This window comes from Gracilinanus agilis, chromosome X, assembly GCF_016433145.1.
Source record: "Gracilinanus agilis isolate LMUSP501 chromosome X, AgileGrace, whole genome shotgun sequence".
NCBI classification, from domain to species: Eukaryota; Metazoa; Chordata; class Mammalia; order Didelphimorphia; family Didelphidae; genus Gracilinanus; species Gracilinanus agilis.
In genome coordinates, this window is record NC_058136.1 from 80,824,651 (window position 1) to 80,836,690 (window position 12,040).

Consider the following 12,040-nt stretch of genomic DNA (forward strand, 5'->3'; position numbering starts at 1 on the left):
GAGTTCTCACAGAGCAGATTGATGAGATGGAGCAGAAAGAATATGAAGATGGATAGATAGTACATATAGAACACATCAAATATATGGAAGAGAGAGAGCTGAGAGAAAAGATAGATACTAAGATAGATCATAGAACTCAGGTGGAAAATAGCTCACAGAACAGATGGAATAGATAACACAGAGAGTAGAGAGAACCAATACATCACATAGAATACAGAAACAAAAAGTAAATGAACAGTTATAGAGAATAGATGGAAGATATAGATCTCATGGAACAGAGAAAGCACATAAAATATGTAGAATGGTTAGAACAGAGAGATCAGATAGAGATATAGATACTCAAGACAGATTTTTAGAATAAGAAGAACCTATAGAAGAGGTAGAACATAGAAATGGAGGAGAGTAAGCTCACAGAACAGATAACAATAGATGAAACACATGGAATAGATAGAATATTTGTCATTGTTTCCTCTAAGTATACTTTTTCTAGCTGTCCTGATGATAATAATTTTTAAGAGTTACCAATATCATCTTTTTTTAAAGGAATACAAATCATTTGAACTTACTTGGTCCTTTGAAGAAAGTTTTGGTTTTTTGGTTTTCTTCCCCCTCTTTTAATTGCATTTTGGTGATTCTTTTGATTTCCGGGTTTGGACATCAACTTTTCAATCTAAGTCCCATCTTTTCCTTTATGAATGCTTGGAAGTCTTCTGTTTTATGAAATAACCACATACTTTCCTCTGCAAGAATATAACCAGTTTTGCTGAGGAGTTGATTCTTGGTTGTAGGCCTTTAAAAAGACTTTATCTTTTATACTTTCCCTTGCTTTGCAGTATATCATATTCCATTCCTTCAGTGTAGATAGTCAGATTCTGTGTTATTCTCACTGTAGCTCTATGGTATCATTTGAATGACTTCTTAGCATCTTGTAATATTTTTCCTTGGTCTGATAGTTTTTGAATTTAGCAATAACATTCTTGGGCATTGTCACTTAGGGATTAAATGTAACAGGTGATCTGTGGATTCTTTCAATCTCCACTTTCCCTTTTGCTGGAGAAAGTCAGGGCAAGTTTCTTGAATAATTTCCTGTAGGATGCTATCCATGCTTCTCCTTTTGTCATGGTCTTCTGGTATTCCAGTAATTCTCAAACTGTCTCTCTTGAATCTGTTTTCCAGATCTGAGGTTTTGTCACTGAGGTGTTTCCTATTCTCCTCAATTGTTTCATTCTTTTGATTTTTGTTTTATAGATACTTGATGCCTTGTGAAGTCATTTGCTTCTAGTTGTTGAATTCCAATTTTAAAGACTGAATTTCATTCCTGGGTTTTTGGTCATCTTTCTTTTTCTGGTCTGATTTTTCTTTGTAGTTCATCTTTCACTTTTGTTACCTTGGTTTCAAGCTGGTCAATTTTGACTTTCAAGACAGTATTTTGCAAAAGTACTGCTTTAGCCAGGCAGGGGTACTGGGGGCTTGACAGTGTTGGTGGAGTTGAATGATCTCAGCCAGAGATTCAGATGGTTTTTTCCTGCTGCCACCTACTCATTTCTTTTATTTATATCTTTTCTTTCGTAATATTACATACAGGGTTGGATATTCCATAATCAACATAGGTCTTTTCTTGGAGCTATTGAACAAGCCACACACCAACCTTGTTACCAGCAACCTTGTTACTAACAACTTTTTCATTCCCCAGTAAGTTCCTTTCTTTCTTTTCTTTTTTTTTAATTTTAAACCCTTAACTTCTGTGTATTGACTTATAGGTGGAAGAGTGGTAAGGGTAGGCAATGGGGGTCAAGTGACTTGCCCAGGGTCACACAGCTGGGAAGTGTCTGAGGCTGGATTTGAACCTAGGACCTCCCGTCTCTAGGCCTGGCTCTCAATCCACTGAGCTACCCAGCTACTCCCCCCCCCAGTAAGTTCCAATATCTTTAAGGTGTGTTTACTTGTGTCCTTGGCTATGGTGTGTAGAAAGCAGTCCAGTCAGTAGAATGGGATGTACCAGAATTTTTAGGGACAGCTTTCCATTTATCATCCATTATTAACTATCGAATCAGTGATCAGGGAGGGGAGAGATTTGGAGATTGTTCTGGCCTGTTTTTGCAGGAACTTGTGTATCTAAGTTACGGTTTTTAAATTTTTAACATGAACTCTCTATTTGCTGGTTTGATATAGGGTGACTTTAGGGGAATTTCTGTATTATTACATATAAAGGTGGGGCTTTTCCTAGGAGTTTGTAGGGGGTTTGTAAGGGTTCTAATAATAGTGTGTGATGAAAGTGAAGGGAGGAAGGTAGGAGGATTGGTGGAATGGGAGAGAGGAGAGAGGAAGGTAGAGGAAGGGAAAGGAAGGTTGAGGTCTCCCCTCCCTCCAGCAGGAGAAATTGACCAGAGCCCAAGGGCTCAAATAAATGATTGGAGAACAACTTTAGGGTTTTGAATAGCTAGGTTTTATTTAGATTAAGAAAGGGAAGGTTTAGGGAAAAATAGGAGGTAGAAAGAAAGGGAAAAATGCGCCGAGAGAGAGAGAGATCAGGGTCTGAGAGTCTCCAGGCTCAGAAGCAGACCATCCAGGGTAGAGAGCTAGAGAGAGCTCATGTTGAGAGAGCTAGGGAGAGCTTAGGGTTGAGAGCAGAGCTTCTCTACCCAGAGGGTCGAGAGAGCTGTTTCAGTCAGCCTCCAGGTTAGAGAGAAAGAGAAAATGTGCCAGACTTTATCTTTTATACTTTCCCTGCACCTCCCACAAAGGAAGTAGGAGTTGTCAGGGGAAGTTGTAGCAAACAGATTCCTGGGAGTTGTAGTCTTCCAGGGTTTATGACAATTTCAAATGACACAATAGCCTATAATTTTCTTTTGTACTTCCCTGGGGCTTAGTAGGAATATTGATTACAATAATTCCAATAATATGGAATGTTGATAAGAAGAGAGTCACACATGGGAATCTGAGTGGGATTACCATTCTTCTATAGTCTGCTGCGCAGGTTTCAGAATTCCTGGATGACTGTGTCATCCATCATGTGCTTGACTGTATCATCCTTCATGTACTTGACTGATCCCCACATGATTTTCTTGTTTAAGTTCATGCATTTTCTTTTTCCAGTTGTCTTTAGCTTCTCAATTGTTTTTTGAGTTCTTGAGTTAATTGAATTTTGAGTTCTTCCAAAGCCTGTGTCCACTTCACTGGAGTTTTTGTATTTTTCCTTGGTGTTCCTCTGATCCATTTGCTGTTTGTTCATTTCCTGGACAGAAGCTGTCGATTGTAATTACTTTTTTCTTTTTCTGTTATTTACTCATACTTTTTCCTTCTTCCCCTCCCTCACCCCCACCCTCATAATTGGCTGTAATCTTGTTCCTTTGATTATTTACTGGACCTGTGGCTTTGGGCTATTAAGTCCTGGAAGGGCTTCTTTTTTGCTCTGCTGACTGACTAGATTAGTGAGTCCTGGGGCCAGATCTTCCACAGCTGGTAGTAAAAGCTAAAAATGTGATTTCAGCCACTTTCACTGCAGTCTATGGAATAGGGGTATTGGAGCTTCCCTGCTTTCTGAATACTTCTTATGTGCTGTAATGATACTATTAAGCCAGGGTGAAGTTGATCTGCAGAACCCTGAGGGGGGAGAGCAGTGCAAGATGGAGTGTTTGATCTCCATCTGCTCTTCTCCTCCAGCTGCCACCCAAGAGATTCCAGAATCTGCTGGAGACTCAGTACACTAGGTTGAGAGGGGAACTGGGATCTTCCTTTTCCCTTTCCACTGGATCCCGACAGATTTTTCCCCATGTACATTTTAAGTTGGATTCAGCAGGAGGATCCTCCATTCATGTTCTGTTGTCAGATTTGGTTTTTTGTCCCCTTAAAGCCCTTTGTCCTTGATTAGTGTTGAAGAATTTACAGATATCAGGAGCCTTGCTGCTTCTAAGCCGCCATATTCCCAGAATTCTGTCTTCAGTTATTCAGTTATTTTAAATGGAATTTCTCTTTCAAATTCTTACTGTCAAACTTCATTGGTGGTATAGAGAAATGCTGATGATGTACAACTTTCCTACATTTGTTCATTGCTCAATTAGTTTTCTGTTACTTCCCTAGGATTTTTATGTATAATACCATCTGAAAACAATGATAATTTTATTTCCTCATTGTCTTTTCTAATTCTTTTAGTTACTTCTTTTATTGAGAGAGTATGATATTGAATAGTAGTGGTGATAATGGGCATTCTTTTTTACCCCTTGATCTTTTAAGGAAGGCTTTTAGTTTATTTACATTAAAAATACTGCTTGCTGATGGTTTTAGAAAGACATCATTTACCATTTTAAGGAATGGTCCACTTATTCCATTGTTTTCCAGCTTTTTTTTAATAAGAATAGGTAATGGGTTTTGATAAAAGCTTTTCTGCCTCTATTGAGATAAGCATATGGTTTCTATTGGCTTTATTTTTTGATATGACCATATAAGCTGATGTTTTTCCAAATATTGGACTCTCCTCACATTCCTACTATAAAAGCCCCTTGATCATAAATCAAAGATTCAATCATAGTATAGGATAATTATGATATATTGCTGTCATATCCTAGTTACTGTTTTATTAAGTTTTGCATCAGTAGTAATTAGGGAGATTGATCTATAGTTTTTTCTCTATTTTTTGCTCTACATCACTGAGATTTCAACATCATATTTATATCATAAGAAAGATATTGGTAGATATACTTTCTCAACTGTTGTTCTAAATATTTTTATAGTATTGTGATTAATTCCTTTTTAAAGGCTTGGTAGAATTCATTTGTAAATCCAACTGTTCCTAGGATGTTTTTCCTAGGGAACTCACTGATGGCTTGTTCAAATACTTTTTCTTATATTTTGTTTGTTCAAATACTTTTTCTTATATTTGTGTTTTTTAGTTGCCTACTCAATCATTTGTATGCTTACTCTTTTATTGATGTAACCATTTACAAATAAAAATTTCCCCGTAAATATAGCTATGGTAGCATCCAAAAATATTTGATCTGTATTCTCCTCATACTCAGTTTTAATGTAATTCTTCTCTGTTTCTATGATTTGTTCTTTAACTCATTCTTTAGGTTAAGTTTTTTTTAGTTTATAATTGACTTTTAGTTCTTTTTACTTCCTCCTCAAATTCACACTCCTATTGTCTGCCACCCACTATAAAAACATTAGTTATGTGATTTCAAGGGGAAACAGAGTCCTGGGGCACTTATAGATAAAGGAAAATGTTGAAATATTGACTTCTGAGCTTGTCATTGTCCAGGCTTGGAACATGCCTAGTGTCTATCCTTTCCTGGAGATCTTCTCCAGTAATCATAACATACCCCCTTATCATAAATGAGCCTATATGTGCTGATACCACCAGAGAGTCATGCTAGCCACCCCAAAAATTTAATTATTAGTCAGTCCATTGTTGATTTTGAGGGAGAAAAGAGATGGGTCTGATTTCCCCCCTTTTTTAAACAAGGAAGAAAAATTTTATTTTGTCTTTGTATTTCTTTAAAACAGTAGATGCATAATAAATGGATACATATGGGAAGGTAGATCCAGGAAATTTAATTCATTTACATTCTCGTGTTTTTAAAAAATGTAAGCAAAAAAGATTTTTTTAGGGAAAGGAATGACACAAGAGGTAAAGAAAATGTAATTTAGGATATATTTACCCGACTTTAGCTTTGATAACTAAGATGTCAAAATCATTGTTATACTCAAAATTTTGATGCCCACTTCATCTTTTATGAGATATTTTTGGAGGGCAAGGTGAAGTCTTCCCCTTTTCACCAAACCGGACTTTTCTTCTGTTTCTGATCTTCTGGGAATTGGAATGAGTTCTGATGGTTGCAATCCAGAGATGAGCTTAGCCAATTCATTAGCCCAGGCATTTTGTAACCTTTGAAAACCTTCTATCATCTACCACCCTCATCCATCATTCCCAGGTAATCTGTTTTAAGATTAGAGTTACTCTGATACCATTTGGAACCTCTGCTGTAATGGAAGTTCATTTCCCAGATGGAAAATTCCACTCTCTTATTCCATCCTGACAAGAATGGCCCTACTTTTGGTTCTTGTTCTCTGGGTGGTGGCAAATTTGTCCCCTAAAAATCCTTTATTCCATTTTCTATTTTTGAGGGATTTTTATTACACTATCTGGTAGTAGATTATGAGGAGGAACAGAATCAGAGGGAAAGATTAAAAGCAGCATAATGGTCCTGACCCAGAGTTTTCCATCCATGAAGTTGTGTACATTCTGTTATTGTAAAAAAGTAGACTTTTTAGGGAAATGATTGAAAAAGAAGGAAAAGAAAATATGATTTCAGTTAGATTATGTTTTTCCAGACTTTGCCCAGGCTATTGATCATTGTCAAGTCTTTCTCTGATAAGACTTTTCAAGTCTTGGTGTCCATTCCACTTTTTAAGGCATTCTCCATTTTTCACCAAACCAAACCTATCTTCTCAAGGTGTTTTCTACTGGTTGCATGACAGTGATGACCTAGTTCAATGTCCTCCAAAACCTCACCTATATCCTCCCATCACTGCTAAGGGAGTCTGTTTAATCTCTGAGTGTACTAGTTTCCAGTTGAGCCCCTGCTGCAGAAAATGACAGACTCTTCATCCACCCTTTCTGAACTGTCCCAGTTTTGGTTCTTGTGTTTTGGATGGTGATGAACAAGCCTTAGGGATGGTTTTTTGTGTTTTCTTTCTTTTTCTGTACAGCCTGTAGCAGGACAGCATATGTAAAGGCAGTGATTAAATCTAAAGATGGGCAGTGTAGACTTAATCTAATTATCACACCTCTCTATAATGATTTTTCATGCCTCTTTATGTTATAAAATGTAAATCATTCTGTCTCTCCTTTCCCTTTTCTCTCATTGCAACCCTCACATTCACCCTCTGATTTTCTTAAACATACTATATCATATGCATATATTTCTTGTTTTAATTTTAAACGTTTATTAATATTCATTTTTAATATGGTCACATGATTCATGCTCCTACTTTCCCTTCAACCCCCGCATTTCCCCTACCATTGGCCAACACACATTTCTACTGGTTTTATCATGTGTCCTTGATCAAGACCTATTTACAAATTGTTGGTAGTTGCATTGGTGTGGTAGTTTTAGTCCACATCCTCTATCGTGTCCACCACAACCCATGCGTGCCAGCAGTTGTTTTTCTTATATGTTTCCTCTCCTGTAGTCCTTCCTCTGAATGTGGATAGCATTCTTTACAATAAATCCCTCAGAATTCTCCTGGGTCAATGCATTGCTGCTGGTACAGAGGTGCATTACATTCAATTTTACCACAGTATATCAGTCTTTGTGTACAGAGTTCTTCTGGCTCTTTTCCTTTCACTCTGCATCAGTTCCTGGAGGTCTTTCCAGTTCACCTGGAACTCCTCCAGTTTATTATTCCTTTTAGCACAATAGTATTCCATCACAAGCATATACCATAATTTGTTCAGCCATTCCCCAATTGAAAGACATACTCTCCTTTTCCAGTTTTTTGCCACCACAAAAAGCACAGCTATAAATATTTTTGCACAAGGCTATTTATCTATGATCTCTTTGGGGTAAAAACCCAACAATGGTATGGCTGGATCAAAGGGCAGGCATTCTTTTATAGCCCTTTCAGCATAGTTCCAAATTGCCAGCCAGAATGGTTGGATCAGTTCACAACTCCACCAGCAATGCATTAATGTCCCAATTTTGCCACACCCCCTCCAGCATTTATTACTCTCCCATTCTCTAATTTTAGTCAATCTGCTAGGTGTGAGGTGATACCTCAGAGTTGTTTTGATTTGCATTTCTCTAATTATTAGAGATTTAGAACACTTTCTCATGTGCTTATTGATACTTTTGATTTCTTTACCTGAAAAATTGCCTATTCGTGTCTCTTGCCCATTTATCAATTGGGGAATGGCTTGATTTTTTATACAATTGATTTAACTCCTTGTATATTTGAGTAATTAGACCCCTGTCAGAGTTTTACATTATAAAGTTTTTTCCCAATTTGTTGTTTCCCTTCTGATTTTGACAACATTATTTTTCTATGTACAAAAGCTTTTTAGTTTAATATAATCAAAACCATTTAATTTACATTTTGTAATTTTCTCTAACTCTTGCTTGGTTTTAAAATCTTTCCTTTCCCACAGATCTGACAGGTATACTATTTCATGTTCACTTAACTTATTTATAGTTTCCCTTTTTATATTCAAGTCATTCATCCATTCTGAATTTATCTTGGTGTAGTGTGTGAGATGTTGATCTAAACCTAATCTCTCCCATATTGTTTTCCAAATTTCCCAGCAGTTTTTGTCAAATAGTGGATTCATGTCCCAAAAGTTCGGCTCTTTGGGTTTATCATACACTGTCTTGCTGATGTCATTTACCCTGTCTATTCCACTGATCCTCCCTTGTATCTCTTAGTCAGTACCATATTGTTTTGATGACTGCTGCTTTATAGTATAGTTTAATATCTGGTACTGCTAGGTCCCCTTCCTTCACATTTTTTTTCATTATTTCCCTTGATATTCTTGATCTTTTGTTATTCCAAATGAAATTTGTTATAGTTTTTCCTAATTCAGTAAAGAAGTTTTTTGGTAATTTGATAGGTATGGAGATAAATAGGTAAATTAATTTGGGTAGAATGTTCATTTTTATTATGTTAGCTCGTCCTACCATGAACAATTAATGGCTTTCCAATTGTTGAGATCCAGTTTTATTTGTCTGGAAAGTATTTTGTAGTTGTTTTCATATAGTAGCTGTGTTTGTTTTGGTAGATAGATTCCTAAGTATTTTATATTGTCTAGGGTGATTTTAAATGGTGTTTCTCTTTCTACCTCTTGCTGCTCTAATGTGTTGGAAATATATAGAAATGCTGATGATTTATGTGCATTTATTTTGTAACCTGCAACTTTGCTAAAGTTGTTGATTATTTCTACAAGCTTCTTAGTTGATTCTCTAGGATTTTTTAAGTAGACCATCATATCATCTGCAAAGAGTGATAGCTTAGTCTCTTCCTTGCCTATTTTGATACCTTTGATTTCTTTTTCTTCTCTAATTGCTACTGCTACTGTTTCTAGTACTATGTTGAATAATAGAGGTGATAATGGACATCCTTGTTTCACACCTGATCTTATTGGGAAGGCTTCTAATTCATCCCCATTGCATATAATGCTTGTTGATGGTTTCAGATATATACTGTTTTTTATTTTTAGGAAAGGTCCTTCTATTCCTATACTTTACACATTATTCATAGTTACATTGGCGGCTTTGGTTCCAGTCTACATACCCAAATGTGTCTGTGTCAACCCATGTCTTCAAGTAGTTGTTTTACTTCTGTGCTTCCACTTCTGTAGTTCTTTCTCTGAATGTGGGTAGTGTTCTTTTCCATAAATCCCTCAGAATTGTCCTGGGTCATTTCATTGCTTCTATTATAAAAGTCCATTATGTTTGATTTTACCACAATGTATCAGTCTCTGTGTACAATATTCTTTTGGCTCTTCTCCTTTCACTCTGCATCAATTCCTGGAGATCTTTCCAGTCCATCTGGAATTCCTCCAATTCTTTATTCTATTGAGCACTGTAGAATTCCCTCACCAGAATATACCACAATTTGTTCAGCTAGTCCCCAATTGAAGGGCATATCCTCATTTTCCAGTTGTTTCCTACCTCAAAGCACGCAGCTATGAATATTTTTGTACAAGTATTTTTATCTGTGATCTCTTTGGGGTACAAACCCAGCAATGCTATGGATGGATCAAAGGGAAAGCCTTCTTTTTGCACTCTTTGGGCATAATTCCAAATTGTCATCAGAATGGTTGGATCAGTTCACAACTCTGCCAGCAATTCACTAATATCCCAGTTTTGCCACATTCCCTCCAACATTCATTACTCTCCCTTTCTATTATTTTAGCGTATCTGCTAGGTGTGCAGTGATACCTCAGAGTGGTTTTGATTTCCATTTATATAATTATTAGAGATTTAGAACACCTTCTCATGTGCTTATTGATAGTTTTGATACCCCCACCAAACCAACAAAAAGAAAAAGAAATGGGAGAAGAGGACAGAACTCATTTATTATGATCTGGGCCTTAAAAAAGAGAGAATATTTGTCTTTTGTTTAAATACTGGATGGGAGGGTAAGAAATACGGCTTGAACCTATCGTTACAGCCATAGCAAGAGAATCAACTTACAAGCAGGCCAGTTCCATGTGTGAGAGAGAGATAATGAGAACGAGATTGAGAATGGGACAAAGAGATAGAGAAAGAGAGAAAGAGGAAAGTGACATTAGAGATATAGAAACCTAGAATTAAACAAACAGAGATACATAAAAAGAGAAAGATTAAGAAACAAAGAGACAAATATAGAAAGACATAGGCACTGAAAATACAGAGAGAAAGCACAAGGACAAAGAAAGAATAGGGCAGAGAGAGAGAGATTCAAAGAGACTGAGAGATTGAGAGGTAGTGACAGAGAAAGGAGAAGGAGGGAGAAAGGTTAAGAAAGAAACAGAAACAGAGAAAGTGATAGACAGAGGGAGAGAGAGAAAGAAATAATGAGGAAAAGAAAGGTAAAATGAGAGACAGAAAAATATAAAGAGATCAGAAGTTAGAGATAAGAGTGAGAGAAAGAATGACAAAGAATCATTGAAAGGCAGATACATGAAAAGAGATTAAGAGAGAGAGATAAGGAGGCTGACCTGATTAGAGAGAGATATTAGAGACATAGAGATACATAAAAAGAGAAGGATTAAGAAACGGAGAGACAGGGAGAGACACATATAGAAAGATATAGAAATTGAAAAAGATATTAAGTGACAGGGACAGAGACAGAGGAGTAAAGGAAGAGGGAGAAGGAGGGTCAAAGACTGAGAGATGGAGAGATAATGACAGAGAAAGGAGGAGAAAGTGAGGGATAAAGATCAACAGGGGTTAAAAGAGAAACAAACAGGCAAAGTGATGGAGACAGAGGGAGAGCAAGAAAGGAATGATGAGGAAAAGAAAGATAAAATGAGAAACAGCAGACTAGGGGAGGAATTTGGGAATCCATGCACACCAGCTGAATGTCATTTCTGAAAGTTGTTGGGCCCTGCTAACTGTACTCACTCACAAGAGACTGGAGTCCCTGACTGCCCTTCCAAGGCAGGGAAGGCAAGAGAAGTCAGCTGGTGGCTGCAGAAAGCTGGGACTGTAGGAACTAAAAATGGCTACTTCTAGTGGCAGAATTCCCAATGGCCCTGGTCAAATCACCTGAGGTCAATCACTGACTGGCTCTGTCGAGGGGAATAGGGACAACACTTGGCTGTGGATTATAGAAACTCAAAAAAATAAGGCCTCAGGAAATAACAGAACAAGAATCATGAACTGAAGACAGATTCCCCCAAGAACACTTTCTCTCCTGAGGCCACCCCAGGTAGAGCAGGAGATTCTAAATGATCAGTACCTGCCACAAACCCAAGCCGTCAGCCCCCAATACCTTGATGTCTGAGTTAAAATTCCTCTACCTCACAGTCCTTGGAAGGAGACTGGTGAAAGAGGAGATGTTGGCATAATTTAATACTCTGTATGTGTGGACACAAGATAGGGGCATTTCCTTTCCCTCATCACCTTGAAAGTGACCAATCTTCCTTTCCCTCCCTTGTGACCAATTATTCTCAGAGTCAGTCATTTCCTGACAAAGGCCAAACTAAGAAACTGGGCTTAAGGAGAGGAAAACTTGCATCCAATAGAGAAGCTTTCAAAACAAAAAGGTGGGTTTCCGGGTTAAGATGGCGGCAGAGTAAGAAGCAGCTCTTAACCTCTCCTGACCAAAACACACAAAACTCCTCAAGGGGACATAAAAACAAGTCCACACGAACGGAGGAACCCGACAACAGGGCATAGCGTGGAAGGTACGTGGAATCGAGACATTTCCAGGCTAAAAAGGGCTCTCACTCAATCGCGGGCTGAGCAACCGCCCCACCCCCAACCCCTCCACACTCACCTATAGCTCCGAACCCAGCTAAAAAGAAATAGAGCAAGTTTGGGGCACCCATCGAGTCATC